Genomic DNA, 22,229 nt, shown 5'->3' with positions numbered 1-22,229 from the left:
TTTTTTTTGAGATGGAGTCTCACTCTGTCACCCAGGCTGGAGTGCAGTGGCCGGATCTCAGCTCACTGCAAGCTCCTTAGGTTTATGCCCAAGAATGGCCTCCCGGGTTCACGCCATTCTCCTGCCTCAGCCTCCCGAGTAGCTGGGACTACAGGCGCCCGCCACCTCGCCCGGCTAGTTTTTTATATTTTTTGGTAGAGACGGGGTTTCACCGGGTTAGCCAGGATGGTCTCGATCTCCTGACCTCGTGATCCGCCCGTCTCGGCCTCCCAAAGTGCTGGGATTACAGGCTTGAGCCACCGCGCCTCGCCATTTTATTCTAATTTTTAAAATAATACTAAAAATCAACATTTGACTCAGAATTTTGCTCCTACTAATAAGTCTAAAAGCCCATGAGTGCACATTTAGTGTATTTCTCTGCCTTCAAGAATAACTGTAACTGTTCAACATCAGAGCAAAAAGAACTTGCTATACAGCAGGTAACCGACTGCTCTGCTCTGGAGGCAAGAAGTTCATGGTCATATTCTCTCTTCTGTCGTTAAGCATACACATTGGGCACATTATCATCAAATTGTACCAATCTTCTTCTTTTTCTTCTTCTTTCTCTTCTTCTTCTTCTTCTTCTTTTCTTCTTCTTCTTTTTTCTTCTTCTTCTTCTTCTTCTTCCTCTTCCTCTTCCTCCTCCTCCTCTCCTCTCCTGTCCTTTCTTCCTCTTCCTCTTCTTCTTCTTCTTTAACATTGTCATCATAATCATCATCGCTAACACCTAGCGTGTACCATGTATCAGGGACTGTGTTGACATTAACTCATTTAATCTTCAAAAGAGTCCTATGTGATTCGTACTATTATTTCCTTATTACAGATACAACAATTAATGCACAGAAATTAATCAACTTATCTAAAAACATGTTGCTGATAAGTGTCAGAGCCAGTATTCAGACTCGGGAAGTCTGGTTCAGAGTCCAGGCTCTTAGCCATCACACTGTAAGAACAGGTATAATAAACATCTACCCACCTATAGGATATAAATTCCATCTTGTATGCAAAGAGTTTTTCATCAAAATGATAATTCAAACTCAAGGATAGCATTAAACCTCACTGCCACCATTTAGGCTCAAAAGGCAAGAGTGCATCTCCTATTCTAACTAGTCAGAAGTGATTCCAAATTTATGAAACTTGGAGGTGGAGGCAATGCAAGGGAAATTACATTTAGCAACAGAATAGTTATTTGTATAAGCAGGCTTCAAAGTATTTTGGACAAACCATAACTTTTGCTGAAATTGACAATAAAATAATTTTGAAAAGAATGTATGGTCCTCATGCACTAATAACAATTGCACAGGTGCTATTTTCAATTTATTTCTCCAGCTGCCTTATTGTAAAAGACCCTGAGCCAGTGAAAAAGCTGTTTACCGCTTTTTGTTTTTCTTTCTGCATATGATAAGAGAATAGTATATAGCTCCCAACAGTGCCCAAAAGGAAGAAGAAAGCAAGGAATTTCTGTAATGAAGTGTAAGAAGCTAACTCCTTCTTCCACCAACCTGTGTTTCTTTAGGTTATTTCCCTGACTGGTAGTTTCCCAAAGATGGAGAGTCAACTTTTGTCTGGGCCTCAGTAATTTGGTATTGGAACATGTTTGTTGTATGATGCCTTATTGGAGTCATCTTACTACAATCTACTCCATACACCAGGTCTATCCTGAGGGACAGTAACCCAGGAAAACAGAGTTTCTATCAGAAACACATTACAAAATCCAGTTGTGCTGTCACATATTATCTTCTCTGCATTACAACCAATGTTTAGATAATTACTAAGTTATATGTGAATTCAGCACCATCAAACACTTGAGTGAATGATGTATAGATTCTAAAGCTATTAAGGAGAGCAAATGTAAAGCCTCTGTGAAGATTATGCTTGAGGGAGCATTTTTATCAACACTTAAATGGAAGAAATTTAATTTTACTACTAGCATCACCTTTCACAGACCTCGACAAAGTTTTCTTGAAATCTCTAATGGCATTTCCAGGGACCAAAGAGCTGTTCAGTGTTACTGGGGAGATGCGCAAGGTGGACAGCAGAGAGGGCGCCACCAGAGCAACTGCTATGAAAGAAACACCACAGTAGTAGCAATGACATATTTTTGTGTCCTAAATTAACAGCAAACTAATTCTAGAGGAGATGCAGTAGCCTCACATTGAGACTAGGAAATGAACAGGTCAAATGTTACACTAGTACAATCCCCAAATGTCATAATATCCCAACCAGAAAAGGACAGAAAAAAACAAATTTACACCTCCAAGCATGTAATTTTCTCTGCTCAAAATACAAACATGACCTTATTAATCCAAATCAAACCAACAACTTGTGACATTTTTCTCATTTGAAAGATTAATATTCAAGCAAGCAACTTAGTTTCTAACCCCGAGTTCAAAAATTTATGAATTCACCCTTGTAGGGTTCAAGAACCCTGGGTCCTCTGAGGCAGGAAACATAATGCAGGATAGTTTTGGATTCATAAGTCACCTTACCACATTATAAACTCTCCAAGAATAGTTCATCAAACCTAACTTCTGTCAGATTCACACCCAGATACAAAGGTGCATAAACTTGGGAGCTATCCAACATGCAAGTACTGATTCAGTTCTCCATCTTTTATTTGTCTTATTCTACATAATATGAATAGCTCATTTGTATAAACACTTGGTTCCTAATATGTGTTGAATGCTACATGATCTCTGGAAATACCCAGAAAAATGTTGTCTTTATTCAGTCACATATTCTCATTAGGTCTTCCTGGAATGCATTTGAGATTATAAAGACAAAGTTCATAAACCCAGCTAAATCTGAATTCTATAATGCTGAACTCATTAATTGAGTGCCCTAGCTCAAGAAAATAACTGGTCATAGACCATCCTAATTACACCATCATTGGTATAGCAATCTTCATAAATATCAAGAAAATGATACACAGTTAACTTTTAATTATCCACACTAATGAAGGGGAACAGTGGCATGGTTAATCCAAAATAGTTTACAAACCAATAATAATTTCTATTAGGATTTGGAATTCATTATGTGACTTTCTTCCCAGAAGATTTACCTTCTGATTATATTTTTCATGATGAATATTCAAGCAACAAACTTAATTTCTATCTTAGAATTTTAAAATTTATAAACTTTTGCCTCCATCCCAGGCTTGAAGAACTGAAATGTAATGTCTTTTACTAAAGTTGATGACACTACCATAACTTTGTATAATCCCATCCTGAACTTTCCATGGATGATGAGTTATAATTAAGTCCTAATGCCAAGCTTTCCCAGGAAAGAAAGGCATAAGGATTCAGCTCACAATTTCTAAGCTCTTCCTCTCTCATTCTTTTAACTCATCCTATTTAACTCGGCATTACTCATCCATGAGTATCTGTATTACTTAGCTCTTCCTGTAATAACACTGAGTAACAAACTACCTTGAAACCCAATGACTTTAAAAAACAAGCATTCATTTCTTCCTCACAGATCTTCAAATTGGCTGAACTCAGATCAAACCCATGATTTGGCTCAAGCTTCCTCCAGGTGCATCCCTATTTGCCTTAGACTAGTGGCCCCAGTGAAACACAGGAGCATAAGAAGACAAGATGACATGAAAAGCAATTTTTGCACATTTAAGGCCTCTGCTTACATCACATCTGCTCACATTCCAGTGGCTAGGGAAGTCACATTGCCAAGCTCAAAGTCAAGAGGGCACAAGAAGTATACTCCATATCAAGGAGAAAAAAATGAAGATAAATTTTTACTGAAAACAATCTAATCTATCATTTAATATTCATTAGGCTCTCTGGTAGATTTCGGAAATACTAGAATTAATAAGTCACAATGTCTGACCTCAAGGAACTCATATTTGGGGTGGGAGGATGGTACTAGAAAGATAATGCTAAAAATCACTAAATAAGGAGACACCCAGGATATTATGTGAGTAGGAAGTGGCAAATCAGAGAATCTAATATAATACTTCTTGAGCTTAGGGAATCATGAAAGGCTTTACATTTGAGTGTCTGAGGTGGGTCTTGAAGATAAATATGAGTTTCCAGGGAAAAATATAACCAAAGATGCAGAAGTATGGGAGTAAATGGTCTCTTCAATAAACGACAGGGCATACAGTGTGACTAAAGCCTAGTATATGTGACAGTGGCTGAGGACACATTTTATTTGACAGTTCTTTGAGTAAGTCAGCCCTGGTTTAGAAAAGTAATATTTGCTTCCTTCAGGGTCTCTTGTAAGGCAGGCCTAGTGGTGACAAAATCTCTAAGCATTTGCTTATCTGTAAAGGATTTTATTTCTCCTTCACTTATGAAACTTAGTTTGGCTGGATATGAAATTCTGGGTTTAAAATTCTTTTCTTTAAGAATGTTGAATATTGGCCCCCACTCTCTTCTGGCTTGTAGAGTTTCTGCCGAGAGATCTGCTGTTAAAATACCTAGGAATCCAACTTACAAGGGATGTCAAGGACCTCTTCAAGGAGAACTACAAACCACTGCTCAGTGAAATAAAAGAGGACACAAACAAATGGAAGAACATACCATGCTCATGGATAGGAAGAATCAATATCGTGAAAATGGCCATACTGCCCAAGGTGATTTATAGATTCAATGCCATCCCCATCAAGCTACCAATGAGTTTCTTCACAGAATTGGAAAAAACTGCTTTAAAGTTCATATGGAATCAAAAAAGAGCCCGCATCTCCAAGACAATCCTAAGTCAAAAGAGCAAAGCTGGAGGCATCACACTCCCTGACTTCAAACTATACTACAAGGCTACAGTAACCAAAACAGCATGGTACTGGTACCAAAACAGAGATATAGACCAATGGAACAGAACAGAGTCCTCAGAAATAATACCACACATCTACAGCCATCTGATCTTTGACAAACCTGAGAGAAACAAGAAATGGGGAAAGGATTCCCTATTTAATAAATTGTGCTGGGAAAATTGGCTAGCCATAAGTAGAAAGCTGAAACTGGATCCTTTCCTTACTCCTTATACGAAAATTAATTCAAGATGGATTAGAGACTTAAATGTTAGACCTAATACCATAAAAATCCTAGAGGAAAACCTAGGAAGTACCATTCAGGACATAGGCATGGGCAAAGGCTTCATGTCTAAAACACCAAAAGCAACGGCAGCAAAAGCCAAAATTGACAAATGGGATCTCATTAAACTAAAGAGCTTCTGCACAGCAAAAGAAACTACCATCAGAGTGAACAGGCAACCTACAGAATGGGAGAAAATTTTTGCAATCTACTCATCTGACAAAGGTCTAATATCCAGAATCTACAAAGAACTCAAACAAATTTACAAGAAAAAAACAAACAACCCCATCAAAAAGTGGGCAAAGGATATGAATAGACATTTCTCAAAAGAAGACATTCATACAGCCAACAAACACATGAAAAAATGCTCATCAACACTGGCCATCAGAGAAATGCAAATCAAAACCACAATGAGATACCATCTCACACCAGTTAGAATGGCGATCATTAAAAAGTCAGGAAACAACAGGTGCTGGAGAGGATGTGGAGAAATAGGAACACTTTTACACTGTTGGTGGGATTGTAAACTAGTTCAACCATTATGGAAAACAGTATGGCGATTCCTCAAGGATCTAGAACTAGATGTACCATATGACCCAGCCATCCCATTACTGGGGATATACCCAAAGGATTATAAATTATGCTGCTATAAAGACACATGCACACGTATGTTTATTGCAGCACTATTCACAATAGCAAAGACTTGGAATCAACCCAAATGTCCATCAGTGACAGATTGGATTAAGAAAATGTGGCACATATACACCATGGAATACTATGCAGCCATAAAAAATGATGAGTTTGTGTCCTTTGTAGGGACATGGATGCAGCTGGAATCCATCATTCTTAGCAGACTATCACAAGAACAGAAAACCAAACACCGCATGTTCTCACTCATAGGTGGGAACTGAACAATGAGATCACTTGGACTCAGGAAGGGGAACATCACACACCGGGGCCTATCATGGGGAGGGGGGAGGGGGGAGGGATTGCATTGGGAGTTATACCTGATGTAAAACGAGTTGATGGGTGCAGCACACCAACAAGGCACAAGTATACATATGTAACAAACCTGCACGTTATGCACATGTACCCTACAACTTACAGTATAATAATAATAAATAAATTTAAAAAAAAAAGAAAAGTAATATTTGAATGATGGAGAAAATATTCTAATATTATTGAGTGCACCTAAGGATTACAGACCTTTGGGTTTATTTATCCCAGAACCATTATAAGCAAGGAAGTAGCTATTAATTTTCATTCGCAGAGATGCAGAAATATGGACTCACCAAGGAGAAGTGACTTGTCCAAGGTCGCATGACTAGTAAATGAGGCTTGAAATACATTTCTAGCTCTGGTCTTCTCCACCAGGCTCTATTGGAAGTATCCTGGGAGTTCTAGCTACTTCATTAGTCCTGTGAGCTAAGTTTAGGCTATAAAAAGTATAGCCTTCTATGCTATACTAACAAGTTCAGAATTTATGAATGGTATTGAGGTAGGTTTCAAATAGGGGAACAAGAGACATCACCAGAACTTGACTTTGAAAAGACATCCAGTGGCAGAGTAGAGAGGAGATTGGAGAGATGGAGAAGTACTAGAGGCAGGTAAGGGGATATGGCAATAGTTCAGGTATACAATCAGGCCTTGAACCACAACAGCACCAGAAGCAAGGAAGGAAAGAAAGTTGACTTGCAAAACATTTTGGATGTGCAATCAGAAAAAAATTTGATTAAAAAAAAATAGATGAGAAGAAGAAGGAGTCTTGAATTCCTCTGTTTTCCAAGCTTATGCAACTACTTAAAAGGTTAAGCAGTTTCCTTTTTGCTTTCCAAACCACTCTACACTACAGTTTCTCCTTTCCATATCTCCCCCAGAAACAATGACTTCTGCCTCCTAGCCTAATTGAAAGCCAGAGGGCAGCAGAACAGAAGAGTGGTTGAGGCAAAGGAAGAGTCATTTGATGAGAAAAGATTGATACTTTCCATAATCAGTGGAACACAGGTGAATAGATTTAACAGGTTCTTTATCGAGTGCCTTTAATCACCTAACTCAAATCAATACTCCTTTAGGGGAACATAAATTAATTCTCCAAACAAACAGATAATGCCTAAGGAGAGATGCCTGTAGTGTTTACACACTCCAGCTCCACCGTCACAGGGGTTGGAGATGAAAGAAAGGCAAGTATGAACCCAGAGGCAGAATCTTCACTTGGAAATGCACAGGGTCAAGAGCAAAGGCTCCTAAGTATACTGACACTTCGTGTATTTTTTCAACATCATTTGAATTGACTCTAGTGGACAATTACCTACAGATGATACAGCCCCCTACTGGTCACAAGCACTAGGGGCTAGGGAAGATGACTGCAGTTGTTCTATTCTGAGCCCTTCTCATCTTTCCATATACACTATTAGAAGTATTGAGAGAGGTTCCCAGGATGGCAGACTAGCTCCCAGAAATCCCAGGCTACTTTCAATAGAGCCTAGTGAAAAAGGCCAGTGCTAGAACTGTATTTCAAGCCTCATTTACTAGTCTTGTGACTCTGGGCATGTCACTTCCCCTTGGTGTGTCCCCATTTCTACATCTGTACAAATGAAAATTAATAGCTACTTCCCTGCTTATAATGGTTCTGGCATAGATAAACTCAAAGGTCTGCAACCTAAGGTGCACTCAGTAATATTAGAATATTTTCTCCCTTTATCCCTGCTAAGCCAGGGCTGATTTACTCAAAGAACTGTCAAATAAAATCGCTCACGACACTTTCCCAAGTGGAAAATCTGCAGAAACAATATGTGGCTTGTCAGTAAGAACTAGCATAATACCTACTTCCTGTCTTCAATCTTCCTCCTGCTATTTTCTCTCACTGGAAGAGCCAGACCAAAATTCCGAACATTAACCATCCATGCTGAGAGCAAGGCCAAGGGTTAACACAGCCCTTTTTTAATGCTCCCAGTTGTTGTTCTAAATAATGGTAGCTATTGTCAGTATTAATGATAAATACTATTCAACCAAACTGGTATGTACGTGTCTTGCTTAAACGTGAGGTGAAGAGGTCAAAGCATGAAGGATGCGACTATGTTTCTTTCTTCAGAATGACCTCAGGGTAATTTCTAAGAGAGTCAACCAACAAGGGAAACAGACATACAGCTTCTTCTTGCTTCTGGCCCCTTTCTCCAGATTGGACATCATTTCTGCAGCCTGTAATCATCCCCCACGTGGAGAATTAATATGCAAATTTCCTAATTATATGGCCAAGAATTTTACAGGTCTTGCCTGGAGTGATAAATTATTTCCCAGGTCTCTGCCTTCCTCAGTAGGGGGTCTGGTAACCTCAACTTCAGGATAGTCATAGAAACCATTAGTGTCACTAAATTAACCAGCCCTCGGAATTAGCCAAGAGAAAGTGTATATTGATCTGACTTAGCGATGTGAGAAGGGAAGCACTTTCTTTTATGATTAACCTTTCAAAGTCCTCTTAAGCTACCCATACTCTCAGTTGATGGAAAGATTACTGAAAAATAATTAAAATGTCCCCAGAACCACAGAGTCTTTGTGCCATTATTTCCCTTAAAATAATAAAATTACTTATTCATTCAACTGTAAGCATCCTTTAGAGTTACTTGTAGCAAAGATACCTATATGAATATAGAAACGTAAAATAATGGCTTCTATGTCTTAGGAAATTCATTTCATAGACAAAAATTATGATTATTATCTTTTTTACATCGTGCTAAAGTTAATAAAATGCTTTTTATATATGGTATTTTATTAAAATGTTCACCACTATGAGAGATGGGTAGTACCTTTATACCCAATTTACAGGTATGTATACTAAGACAAAGAGAATGAGGCAGGGCATGTTGGCTCCTGCCTGTAATCCCAGCACTTTGGGAGGCTGACGCGGGCAGATTGCTTGTGCCCGGGAGTTCAAGACCAGCCTGGGTAACATGGCAAAACCCAGTCTCCACCAAAACTACAAAAAAGTAGCAGGCGTGGTGGTGCATGCCTGTAATCCCAGCTACTCAGGAGGATAACCTGAGCCTGGGAGGTGGAGGTCGCAGTGAGCCAAGATGGTACCACTGCACTCCAGCCTGGATGACAGACTGAGATTGCTCTCTCAAAAACAAAAGAAAAGATAACTAAAACAATTTACTCATCTTATGCCTTAGAGACAGACACCTTATACACACACGCACATACACACACATGGAACCAGTGTATAGTGTCTTTAGTATCTGATAAATTCACAGAGCCTCAGTATCCTCATCCAAAAATGGGAGCATTAAAACCCATCTCAAATGAAACAAGCTCCTGCCTATCAGCACTTGCCAGGGCCTGTCATAAGGATGCATTCTTTAAGTGACAGCTGAACACTCGAGCAGCATTACTCACCTGGAAAGCAGCCTCATAGAAACGATGCAATTTTTCTTTCCAATGAAGTTATTGATTCCCTTTAAGGAGACTCTCGGCAGGATAAATGACCCTTCATTATTTCCCTGGCATACTCGTGGCACTTCGGGGGTTTCAAACAAATTTGACTTACCACATCTGTGAGACCCAAAGGTCCAGAGACATTGCTTCATAATGGCAGAAAATTATCATGTCGATAAAAATTGACCATTGTTCACATACTGAATTTCTTCAAAGAAGAGCATTCTGAAGCATTCTCGAATAGAGAAGGCAGGGCTGATTAGGATCAACCATCTTTAGGCAGAAGGGCCTTGAGTGCATACCAAGCCATCTGCAGCCAGAGAATAAACCACGGTGGAAAGAGGCAACTTATTTTCTGTCTCTAGTCATCAATTCCTGACATCGGTTCTGAAATCTGGCCTTAAAATCCATACTTAGTTATTTTGCTTTTCTTTTAAGATACTTTAGTAGCTCCCCAATTTCCATAACCTAAAATCTGCCCTTACCTACCTGCCTGCAACCTCATATCTTGCCAATCTCCCCCTGCATCCCCACCTATACTCCTGTCCCACCAAATCTCACTGTCAACTCATCACATCCCTCTTGGACTCAAGATATTTTATACATCACCTTTTTGAAACAACTATTTTACTGTCAGCCATCTTGACTACATCTCAACAAACTTTGATATCCCATTTCCATCCCCACTTTACTTTCCACAAGATGATTCTAGTTTTTCCTCATCTTCTAACTGTGTCAAATCAACAACCAAACCAGAAAAAGATATTTTAGTGATCAATTTTTCCATGCCCTGGTTTAGATCACAACCAATTTCCCACCAATTCTGACATCAATGGGGCTTGCTATTCCACTTTACAAGGATAGCAAGTTCTGCATTTGAGAATGCCTGCAGTGTTTGAGATCCCTCATTCAAACCATCCTTCTACTTCACTTCACTTTGAAAACAGTGTAAGTATGAAGAGAAGCTAAGCATGAACTGAGAATCCCGATCAAGATGAAAAGAATGATCCAACTGGTTGGTTTCACCATCATAAGGAGGGATTCCTCTGGTTATGTGTTGCATTCATTTCTTGGCACATCGAGAGGCAACCTAAGACAGTGTTAATAACACGAGCTCAGGGGACAAACTGCCTGGGTGTGAGTTGTGGCTCTGCCACCTATTAAATGTGTGACCTGGGGCACATTATTTCACTTCTTTGTGTCTGTTTTCTCTTTCATAAAGTGAAGGTGAGAATAATACCTAACTCATAAAGCTGTTGAGAGGATTGAGCCAATACTTATGAATGCACACACATACACAGAAAAGGACCTGGCACATATAAACACTAAATAAAAGTTTGTTAAATAAAATAAATACAATATTGTATGGTTATATCGCTTGTAGCAGAAAATGTCCCACAACAGCTCTCAAAATCTGAAACTTTGGAGGCTACTTTGTTAGGGTAACAAAGTAGGTATCATCCACTATTGCCAAAAAGCATTCCAATTTCTTCTTTGTACCAGAAATGGAAAGAAGTACCACTAACCTTTGCCAAATATTACTGACAAAGGTCAGAAATATTTTTCTCAGGGAGAAAAGGCTGACAATTCTGAAGTGTCAAAACACTGGCATCAAAATATCCTGCCTTATCCAGTTACACTCCATTTCCCAGAGAGCAAGTTTGAACCAGGAAACATTGGCATCACCATGGACCATCCTTTGATAACTGGGGCTTAAATGCCTCTTTCATCATAAATGATATCTTATTTATGAGGGAATTACTAACCACCATCCACAGTGAAAAACCACACAGAAAAACCACAAGGCTGTATCATAGAGAATTTTAAAATAGTTACCTATGAGAATAAAAGAAAGGAGGCTAACAAAGTCTGCTACTTCATAAACTTACACTGAGATATGCAAGGGGCAAAGGGCTTCTAGTTCTGGCCAAGACTTGCTGGACATAGGAGGGAGGATAAACTGACCACTTGCCTGGAATGATACAGGGGAAGAGAATGCACAGGCTTCCTTATTTGAAACCCAATGATCTAATACCTATTGTCTATGAGAAGTCGGGTAATATATTTGCTTTATCTGAGCCTCAGTTTTATCAACAGTAAAATGGAGATAAGGCCTTACTGAGCTGGATTGTTGGCATATGACTGCAGGGCCTTTACATGATGCCTGGAACACAGAAGACACCCAATTCTCTACTCCGCCTTCCTATACAACATAAGTAAGAAATCATTTCCCAAATCTGTGGAGGGAAATTACATCAGTTATGTGGTGGTTATCATCAAATAGAAATTACATATATTCAATGTCTTTACTATGCTGCATGTGTCCTCAAGTTTTTCCCAACACGTATGAGTAAAGGTTCTTATTGCAAACAGCAGAAACTGATTTTTAAGCACTTGGGAATTTACTGGAAGAGTTTCAGGAATTCAGAAAATGAATCTATGGAAGGCTGTAAGATCAAGGCCTAAAAACCAGGCAGGATCTAGGAATGCTGCAGAGCTTCAGAGCACGATTGCCCAGCAAGAGTTACACAACAGATACAAGCTAGTACACTGGACAGATCTGCCGCCAAGCTGAATCTGAACTCCAAATCTCCCTTCTCTGTAGGCCCCTGATTCAGGACTTCATGTACAGGATTTAACAGTGTTGCAAAACTTTCTCTTTAGTCCAGCTAAAACTGGATTCTTGTCGCATGACCAGGAAAGATTAGGCTCGCGGACACAAAGAAAGGTGAGGAGCAGAATTGGGCAAAAAGGAAAAAGGAAAAATCTCAGAAAAGTGAGATGGAGTCCTGCTTACAGGCCTTCCACTCACAGATTGAATCCCAGGTCGCCACACAGAACTAAAGAAGCCAAACTCTTCCCCTGTGCAAACATCATGAACTTCTCAAGGCTCCACCCAGTTCACCCAGTGTGCAGATGGGCACTATTCAGAGAGAATCAGCTGGGAAAGGGCAGGCTTCATCTGGGACCAACAGTCCGGTTCTTCAGCCTTCAGGCTGTTTTAGGCCAAGGTGGGGTTTGCCAGGGACCTTTGGCTGTCTCCTGTCTCTATCAATAGCACTTGGAGCACATACCTACATATGACTGTCCCAGGGCACGCTTTGAAGAAGGATGTGGTCTCCTTTGCTTTCAAAGAGAGAGAGAGGACAGTAAGAAGCAATCTCAGCAATAACCCTCCTATCAATACAATGGACAATTTCCTAGAGGAATAGGGAAGTACTAATAGGCAGGTATGTCTAGATGATAATAGATAATCAAAAGGTGACAAAACATATAAAACATAATGAGAAGAAAAGAAGATGAATGGCCTGCATAGTTCTCCCCCATTTTGAAACAGGCTCCAGTGTACCTCCAATGTAATTCATTCAACAAGTACTTATTGGAATTACAATGTACCTCCAATGTAATTCATTCAACAAGTACTTATAGGCCATAATTTTCATTCACTGAGATACAATGGTCAAAGGTTTATGGATTCTTTCTGCCCTCAAAGAGATAAATAAAAATAGGTAATTTTCATAGGTATTAAATGCAAGTAAGCACATGTTGGGGCACCTAATCCAGTCTTGGAAGAGAGAGAGATAGGCAAGATGAGCTTGAAGTTGAAACACAAAGTAAAAAATAATAATAATAAATCTATCCCTCTGCTTAACATAAATACTTCTGTGTGCTACTCTTACTTCCTATACACAGAAAAAATGAGGTCTATCCTTTGATCCTGGTCTAATTTAACCCCAGACAGATACCCACCCCAACTCCAGGTCAACAAGAGTTAAACTAGCTGGCTTCATCTCTATTTTAAGGGGAGGAACTACGTCCAGCCCTAAGATAAATTCTGAATAAAGCTATCTATTACTCTTTTTTCATTTCTTTTTCTTCGTTGCATCCTCTCATACTCCAACTATTCTGCTAGATACTTTAAAATCCCAAACTTTCACTGAACTTGCAACCACAAGATGCTCCAAATGTCCATCATTGGTATTTTAAAGTAAGAAAACAAAATTGGCCTCTGAAATTTATATTATAAAATCAAGCCTTCATGGAAGTAGTTCTAAACCTGTATTAATCCATTTGCACATTGTTACAAAGATACTACCTGAGACCGGGTAATTTATAAACAAAAGACGTTTAATTAAATCACAGTTTCATAGGGTTGGAGAAGCCTTAGGAAACTTACAACCATGGTGGAAGGTGAAGGGGAAGCAAAGCATTTTCCTCCAAGGCAGCAGAAGAGAGAGAGAACACAGGGGAAACTCCCTCATTATCAGAAGAACAGCATGGGGGAACTGCCGCCATGATCCAATCACCTCCCACCAGGTCCCTCCCTCAACATGTGGGGATTACTGTTTGAGGTGAGATTTGGGTAAGGACACACAGCCAAACCATATCAGAACCTAAAAGCATCCTCCTAAACAGAAATGTGTAAATAAGTAGCTGAATCATTTTCTAAATTCAGGCACACAAATGGAGCTCTCTGCAAGATTTCTTCCCATTCACTCCTCTGAACCTATTCTCTACCTTTCTCTACTCTACCCTATACCATGAAAGGTCAATCTGAATGAACTGTAGGTAACAACAAGCTCCCTTGTCTTTTGGTGAATCAACTGACAGGAGATCAGAGGCCAGCAGGAGATTGTGGTTATGATATTTATTACCCTGGCTTTTCTATCTGCCACACTTAACTGTCTTTTTACTGAAGGTCACAGGTCTTGCTCACCAGTCCTCTTCAGGTTCTGATAACCCCTCCCTCCACTTGCTTCTTCAGTTTTAAGAGTAGTTACAGACCCTCAGCTGCTAGCCTTCAGTGAACTGCAATATCATTTGTCAATTTCTCTAAAACAAGGTTAGTCAACTTCATTGCTATTGACATTTTGGGATAATTGTTGTGGAAGGCTGTCCTGTGCATTATAGAATGTTTAGCAGCATCATTGGCCTCTACTCACTAGATGCCAGTAGTACCCCACACCATAGTTGTGGCAACCAAAAATGTCTCCAGACATTTCCAAATGTTTCCTGGAGGACAAAATCACTCCCACTTAAGAACTACTAATCTAAACCTTTCTATGCTTCTATAAATAGTCCCTTCACTAAAATTTTCTTGAATAATATAAGTATACTATTTCTTTCCTACCTAGACCCATGACTGACACAAGGAGTCTGTTGGAAAAATTGGGCAAAATTACAACATCAAAGCTTACTTGATCCACTGTAATGTAAATTCCATAAGAGAAGGACATTGTGTGTCTTACCACTAAATCCCCTCTACCAAGAAGTGTTGGACACAAGTAAATGCTCAATGAATATTTCTTAAGTAAATGAATTTAAACTATATTATCAAAAATAATTTTATTTGTAAAGAGATAGAAAACTTTCCACAGAAAATAGGAAGGCACATACAAAAAGGTTAAACAATATAGACATTCTGTAAGTACAATGCAGAGTTGAAGCCTTGGCCAATGGCTTAAAGTACTCTGAACCCCCTGTTAAGGCACCTCCCATTGCAAGACAGTCCCTCAACATAGGTTACCTGTGGGACTATTAGTAAAATCATGCCAATTTCTTGTACTTGGATTTCAAACTCATCTAAAAAACCTAAAATATAAACTCCATGAGAGCTGAGCTACAACCTGTTCAGTATACCATTGTATACCCACTGCCTTACTCAGTATCTAATGAATATTTGTCAAGTGAGTGAATCGATGAATGGGCCATCTCATTATGATATGACTTTCAAGGGCCTTGGCTACAAGGGGAAAGAAAGATGTAGTCTCATGACCATCAAAGCCATCAAAAATATTACTTTTTCATGTGTATTGGCAAATTGAAATTCTAGGACTTAATTGACTTGTATGCCTTAGAGTTACATTAACCATCCCCAAAAAGGCTGGCCACTCCTGACTCAAAGAATAGTCAGGAGACCAGAAAAGGTCCCAATTCCAATTTTAGAATATAGAAACTTAATTGAGGTTCTGAGTGAATGGGTTCTTTGAAAGCATACACTAGAAAAAAAATTAGAAATTGATTCCATTAACACATGATTGTAAAAGTGCATGTATTAGTTATCTATTGTTACATGACAAATTACCCCCAAAACTCAGTGGCTAAGACAACACACATTTATTATTTCACAGTTTACATGGATCAAGAACCTGGACACAGCATAGCGGATCCTCCACTTCAGGATCTCTCATAAGCGGCAGTCAAGGTGCCAGCTAAATTGTGGTAATCTCAAGGTTCAACTGGGGAAAGATCAGCTTCCAAAATTATTCACATGGCAGCTAGCAGAGTTCAATAACTCAAGAGCTGTTAGCCAAAAGCCACTCCTCAGTTCCTTGCCATGCAGGTTTCTCCAACATGGCGACTAGCTTCATTAAAGCATGCAAGAGGAGAAGGCAACAGAGAGTGTATGCTGGTAGGCTGGGCACGGTGGCTCACGCCTCTAATCCCAGCACTTTGGGAGGCCGAGGAGGGCGGATCACAAGATCAGGAGATCGAGACCATCCTGGCTAACATGGTGAAACCCCGTTTCTACTAAAAACACAAAAAATTAGCCAGGCGTGGTGGCGAGCACCTGTAGTCCCAGGTACTCGGGAGGCTGAGGTAGGAGAATGGCGTGAACCCAGGAGGCGGAGCTTGCGGTGAGCCGAGATTGCGCCACTGAACTCCAGCCTGGGCGCCAGAACGAGACAAAGAGAGTGTATGCTGGTAAAATGAAATCTTTTGTAACCTAATCACGTAAATGATATCACATCACCTTTGCCATAGTCTGTACTTAAAACAAGTCACTATATGCAGACCACACTCAAAAGGAGGAAATGATACAAAGGAATGAGTACCAGAAGTCTACCTACCAGAACACAAATTACCAAAAGAGAAAAGACTCCTTGCAGAGATCCAAGAAAGTGGAGTTTAAGGACATGGGCTGTCTTACTTGGAAAATCAGAATAAAGAAGAACCTAATAAAAGTGCTAGGGGTGTGGAAATCCAATGGCATCTAGAATATTGGAGCAAAGGCATTCAGAACCTCAAAGCATCAGAGAAGAAAGGGAGCCAGAACTCCTTCGAACTAGAACTCCTTCAATACCTGCTAGTTGGCCCATATTTTAACTCATTTCACCCTCACTTCACTATTATAAGATGGATGTTTTTAAACAGATAAGGAAATTGAAGACCAATAAAGTTAAGTTTCTGTTCTGAAATTACGGGCTAGTAAATAGTAGTTTTGATTAAAAATATAGACATTAGACAGAAATGAACTAGAGTCTAGACCCCACCACTTATTTGCCATGTGATATTTTGTAAGTTACTTGTTTGTATTGTCCACTGCTGAATCCCAAGTGTCTAGCAGGTGCTTCAGTAAATGTTTCTGTGAATTAATTAATCTGGCTCATTTATATATATAATGGTACCTACTTCAAGAGTTATTGCAAGAATTACATTAGATTATCTAAACACTTCAGCACAATGCCTAGCTCTTGGTAGGAGATCAAAAAATGATAATTAGTATTATTATACTGCTCATCCTGATTCCAATCTTAAAACCTCAAACACTGCATCTAGTCTAACTACAATGTTGCCTATATGGTACCATAAACCTCCAGCTTCCTAGTGCTCACATCATCTAGTCTCTGCTGGTAAAATCCTTAGGCCAAGTCTTTTCTTTTAATTAGTAGACTTTATTCCTTAGAGTTGTTTAGGCTTACAGAAAAAATGAATAGAAAGTACAGAATGATTTCATATACTCCTCACACCCGCAGACTAACAGTTTCCCCTATTATTGACATCTTGCATTGGTTTAGTATACTTGTTGTCATTGATGAACGGAGCTTAATTGATACATTATTATTAACTAATGTCGTTAGTTTACATCAGGGTTTATTCTTTGTGTTGTATAATACTGTGAGTTTTGCCTAATGCATAATGCCATGCATCCACCATTAGAATATCATACAGAATAGTTTAAAATCTGTGCTCCATCTATGCATCCCTCCCCACTTCCCCTGAAGATAGAAGCTATGGGGATAGTAAAAACGATCAGCAGTTTCCCCAGATTTAGGCCGAGTCTTAATTGCTAGATTATTAAAACAGACATTGTCTGCTCTAGGAAAACTAGTCCCCACCCTTCCTACAGGGAAGGCACATCATTTGGTACCCACATCCTCTGCTCTAGGACAACTGCGCACTATGTTTTCCAAATAAATACCATATGATTTCCATGTTTGCATCATTGCTGACATAAGTTCCTTATTTGGTTAAATAGATTAAAAAAAAAAATCTGAATTCAAGTCCTAGGAAATCCCTTACCCTCTCTGAGATTTGGATGCAACAGCCATGCAGTGTAAGTCTTAGCAAAATGACCCGGTGAAACATAGTGAACAATTAGAGTGTCCTTGTAGGAAGCCAGCCTCTGCCTCACTAGTGTCTTGCCGTGGGCTGTACAAGAGCTTAACCTCCAGAATAACACTGCCATCTTTTTGCTTTATTTGGCCTTATTGTTTCTCCATTTGGGAGCCAAATTATAGCCTCATAAAACAGCAGGAGTGCTAGGGAAATTGCTTAAATACAGTAAGTATTAAAACCTCAAACTGCTGTGCTAATTAAATTGCCTTATTGCTACAAATTTTGTAATACGAGGCAAGTAAAAGTGCCAGTCTCCCTCCTTGGCAAAAGGAAACAACCCCTTCTAGAAATTATCACATTTGATTCCAAGGCAGACCTCAGCCCAGGGGAAGAGTGGATGCTCAGATCAGTTGGCTGGATTTCCCTCTTCTCCAGAAAGGTTTCTTCCACTCAGTTAGCTAAAGTTACGTGGTGCTGCTGGATAACAATAGAAAAGCAAATAAGAGCCACCCAATTAGGGTTGACTGCAAACTGGATCCACGAGCCCAGCTGAGAAGCTCAAAAGACTCTGTGCAAGCAACTGGTTAGTAATCACTGAGCACCTGGTGTCTACCATGTACAATATTAAGTCCCCTGTTCATGGAAAAAGGACACTGGTGTCCAGCCCTTGCATATAGCTCCTTGAGAAAGAAAGAACAAATGAAAGAGATAATTAATGTAAATTTATATATCCATTAGATTAATAGCACAGGCTCCGGGGCCAGATTGCCCAATTGAAACCCTGATCTACCACTTCCTAGCTATATGACGTTCAGCAAGTTCCTTAACCTCTCCGCCTTGGGGGTCCTCATCTGTAAGGCAAAGCTAACACTAGTAGGTATTTAAGAAAGTTGGGTGAAGATTAAATGAGCTGATATGTAAGAATTGCTTAGCACAGGGCCTAGCATAATCTATCTGTGCTAAATTTGGGGAGTATCATTACAATTATTGTTACTATCACTGAACAGTGTAAAAAATTCTAAACAAGAGATTGGAGTTTTAGTCTTGGCTCTACCTCTAATCTGAGGCCATTTTCCTTCTGTATCTTTCAACTTATTTATTTGTAAACTACAAGAGTTGAATTATCTCTAAAATTCCTTCAAGCACTAAAATATTATAAACCATCAGCATTGTACTTGGTATGTGTGGTATATTCAAGTGCCATGTGGCATAGATAGCATAGAGCAGATCAAGGGAGGGGACACTGATACTGATCCAAGTATTTACGGAGCACCTAATAGGTAATAGGCATGCTCTAGGCACCAAGTAACAGCAGGAACAGCAAAAGAAGGACAGCAAATTGAGTCCAAGTACATTAAAACATAGCCCCCAGCTGTGCAGACCAGGCACAGTCCTTCCATTCACCTTTCACTGATTCTCAGAGTCCAGAACACATGCAAAGTACATCAGTCAGGGTCACTACAGGAAAACAAGAGCGCATCAAATGAAGATAATTAAAGGTAGATTTGCTAAATGAACTTTTTTACAAAGGGGAGGGGAGTGTGTAAGAAAATTTTAAAGGCCCCCCCGTTTTAAAATGTACCTGGGATTCTGTTTTTATTAAGGTATGTTGAGGCCAACAGAAAAAGAGGCATTTGCCATTGAAAAGATGGTTTATTATTCACAGTCCCCAAGAGTAGCAGGCATACCACACCACAGGGCAGGGGGCCACATGAGGAAGCACTAGGGTCAATCAGGAGGCACAGAGAGTTGGAAGAAAACATGGACAAGAGCCTTTATTGTGATTTCCTCAGAAAAAAAATGGGCAGGGCAGAGTAAGCAGGCTAAGCAGGTTTAGGGTTAGCTGGTTTGAATAACTTCGGTGGGCTCTAAGCTACAGGAGTTGTCCCTAATTGTCTGGTCCCTTGTCCTGGGATCACTTATGGTGGGGGATTGTGACCCTGACTCCAAGACCCCAATAAAAACAGGTTGGTGGGGGTACAGACTCTGTACTGGTTGCTTTACATACTAACACATGCACCTAGGTAAGTTCCTTACTATCTCAAAGAATTAGCTAACTCTGGGAGGGCAGTTCCTTCCCCTCCCTGGGTCCACAAGGCTCCAAGATGTCAAAGCATCATAAAGCCAAGTAAGTAAAACATACTATTAATACATGCCCAGATGTCTTAAGAGACAAGAAGAAAGTAGTTACCATAACTCCAAAACACAGAAGCACATGGAAAGGGCCACCAAAGCAGAGAAGCACACGGAGAGTTGTGACCCAGTCAAAAAATGTGGTCAGCCCATGGTGACCTGACACAAAGGGAGCGAGCAAGGGAAATAAATGCCCAGCTTGTCTCCCCAATACCCTCCAGTATATTTCTAGGGCTCCTCATTGGCAGAACCCAACTAGAAGTCAGAGAGCAAGGGAGACTATTGATGTGGTCCATGCAGGTTCACCTGCCCAGGCAGAGAGCAAAATATGGAAGAGTGGGAAGTGGAATAGAAGCAGCAAACACAAGACATCAGCACACACAGGAAGAACTGACATCCATGTCAGTGCTGGAACAACACCAGAAGCTGGAGCTGCTTCTGTTTCAGGGAGAATCTGCAAATAGCCTACTAAAAAAACACATATTGGGTTCAGTGTTGCCTAGAGGTGGAGCAGGCAAAGATGAAAGGAGAAATTTATTTCCTCATTCCAACTCTTAGCCTTTTCCTTCATCTTAGCACAAATGTTGGACACCACGGGGAGAGGCAGGTATGATTTTATCCATTTCCTCATGACGGGAACCTTCTGTGAATGCATCTTTCAGGTGCTCCGGAATATGTAAAGGCCTATTGTGTTCCAAGAACTGCTGACCTCACCTCTGTTGCCAGGAAACCTGCTGCAAACTCTAGAATCTGAGCACTGACATCATTGCTGTCCCAAGAATGATCCAGGAGGAAACAAGGGGCTGATGCTGATGCCCATGGTCAGAATAGAGTGAGCAGCACTTATGTGAGCCATGAGAGGCCAGCTCTGCTCCTGCAGCTTACACAAATGCTTGCTGGACACACCCATAGCATGTTGCTAAGGCACAGTGAATGGCACCGTTCAATAATCATTAACAGAGCCTACTTTGTGCTCAGCTCTATGAATGTAAGCCTGAACCACACATGGTTCCTGTCTGTCAAGGAATTCATAATCTATTAAGAGGAAACACAAATGCACCAATAACCATGTGATACATAAAATTAATCACAGAGTTCCGTGCCTAGGCCTCTGCTGGGGGTAGGAGGAAAGGCAGGAAGGAGCTAATTGGTCTATGCCATGAGGTACAATTTTTCTTGAGGGAAGGCAAAAGAATCTTACTCTTTGTGTATATAAAGCACAGGCAGACACAAGGCACATAAACAGATATGGTATATAATATATCTGTGGCATTAAAATTTCCTGGGGAGGGAGACAATTAAGAAGGAAAATATCTTTAAAGCTCCTTAAGAGTATAATAATAACAGAAAAGTTAAGGAACACTGAACTTAGTGTGTAGGAGCATGTAGCCTCAAGTCAGACGGAATTCCAGCCCCATCCCTTATAAATTTGTGACTTTAGACTTTCTTAACTTATGCAGCCTCTCTGTACCTGTTTCATCATCTGCAAATTGGAGATAACAACAGTACCATCTTCTAATTAATTAAATGAGATAATGCATATTAAGTTCCTAGATTATCTGACACATTATAAGTGTTCAATAAATGTATGTCATTGTTATCAACACATTCAACAAATAACCTGCACCTACCAATATAAGAAGATATAAAACCCAGCCCTGGCCCTTAAGAGGCATTATAAGAAGTGATCAAGCACAGAGAATAAGAGTTTCAACTTTGCAGCCGACTGGAGTTTGAACTCAGGATTTATTGCATGGCAACAAATTAATTAACTTCAGTTAAATAATTTTAAAGGAGACTCAGGTGCTCCTTTCGTGCAGTGGGCAGGAATAATACCTATAGTATTTATTGAATGTCTACTACGGGCCAGGTACGAGGTGCTAGGAATAGAGCACTGAAAAAAAAAAAAAAAAGGAAGTCTCGTTCCTATAGGAGCTTACATTCTAATAGAGATGGACAATAAATACACAAACTAATGAATATGTCATAGAATGTTAGAGAGTGATTGATGTCAATACATAAGATAAAATAGAGTTGGTTTTAGAATAGCTGACAGGGAGTGCTATTAGACAGAGTTGCCAGGAAGCATTCTTTAAGAAGGTGACATTTAAGCACAGACATGAATGAAGTGAAGAAAAAAACCTTTCAAAGATCTGGGGAAATACTGCTTCAGGAAAAAAAAAAAAAAAAAAACATTAAATGCAAACACCCCGAGACAGGAACATACCCAGTCTGTGT

The sequence above is a fragment of the Theropithecus gelada genome, chromosome 14 (assembly GCF_003255815.1).
Source record: "Theropithecus gelada isolate Dixy chromosome 14, Tgel_1.0, whole genome shotgun sequence".
Taxonomy (NCBI): domain Eukaryota; kingdom Metazoa; phylum Chordata; class Mammalia; order Primates; family Cercopithecidae; genus Theropithecus; species Theropithecus gelada.
The sequence above is the reverse complement of the archived record's forward strand: the minus strand, read 5'-3'. Positions refer to the sequence as shown.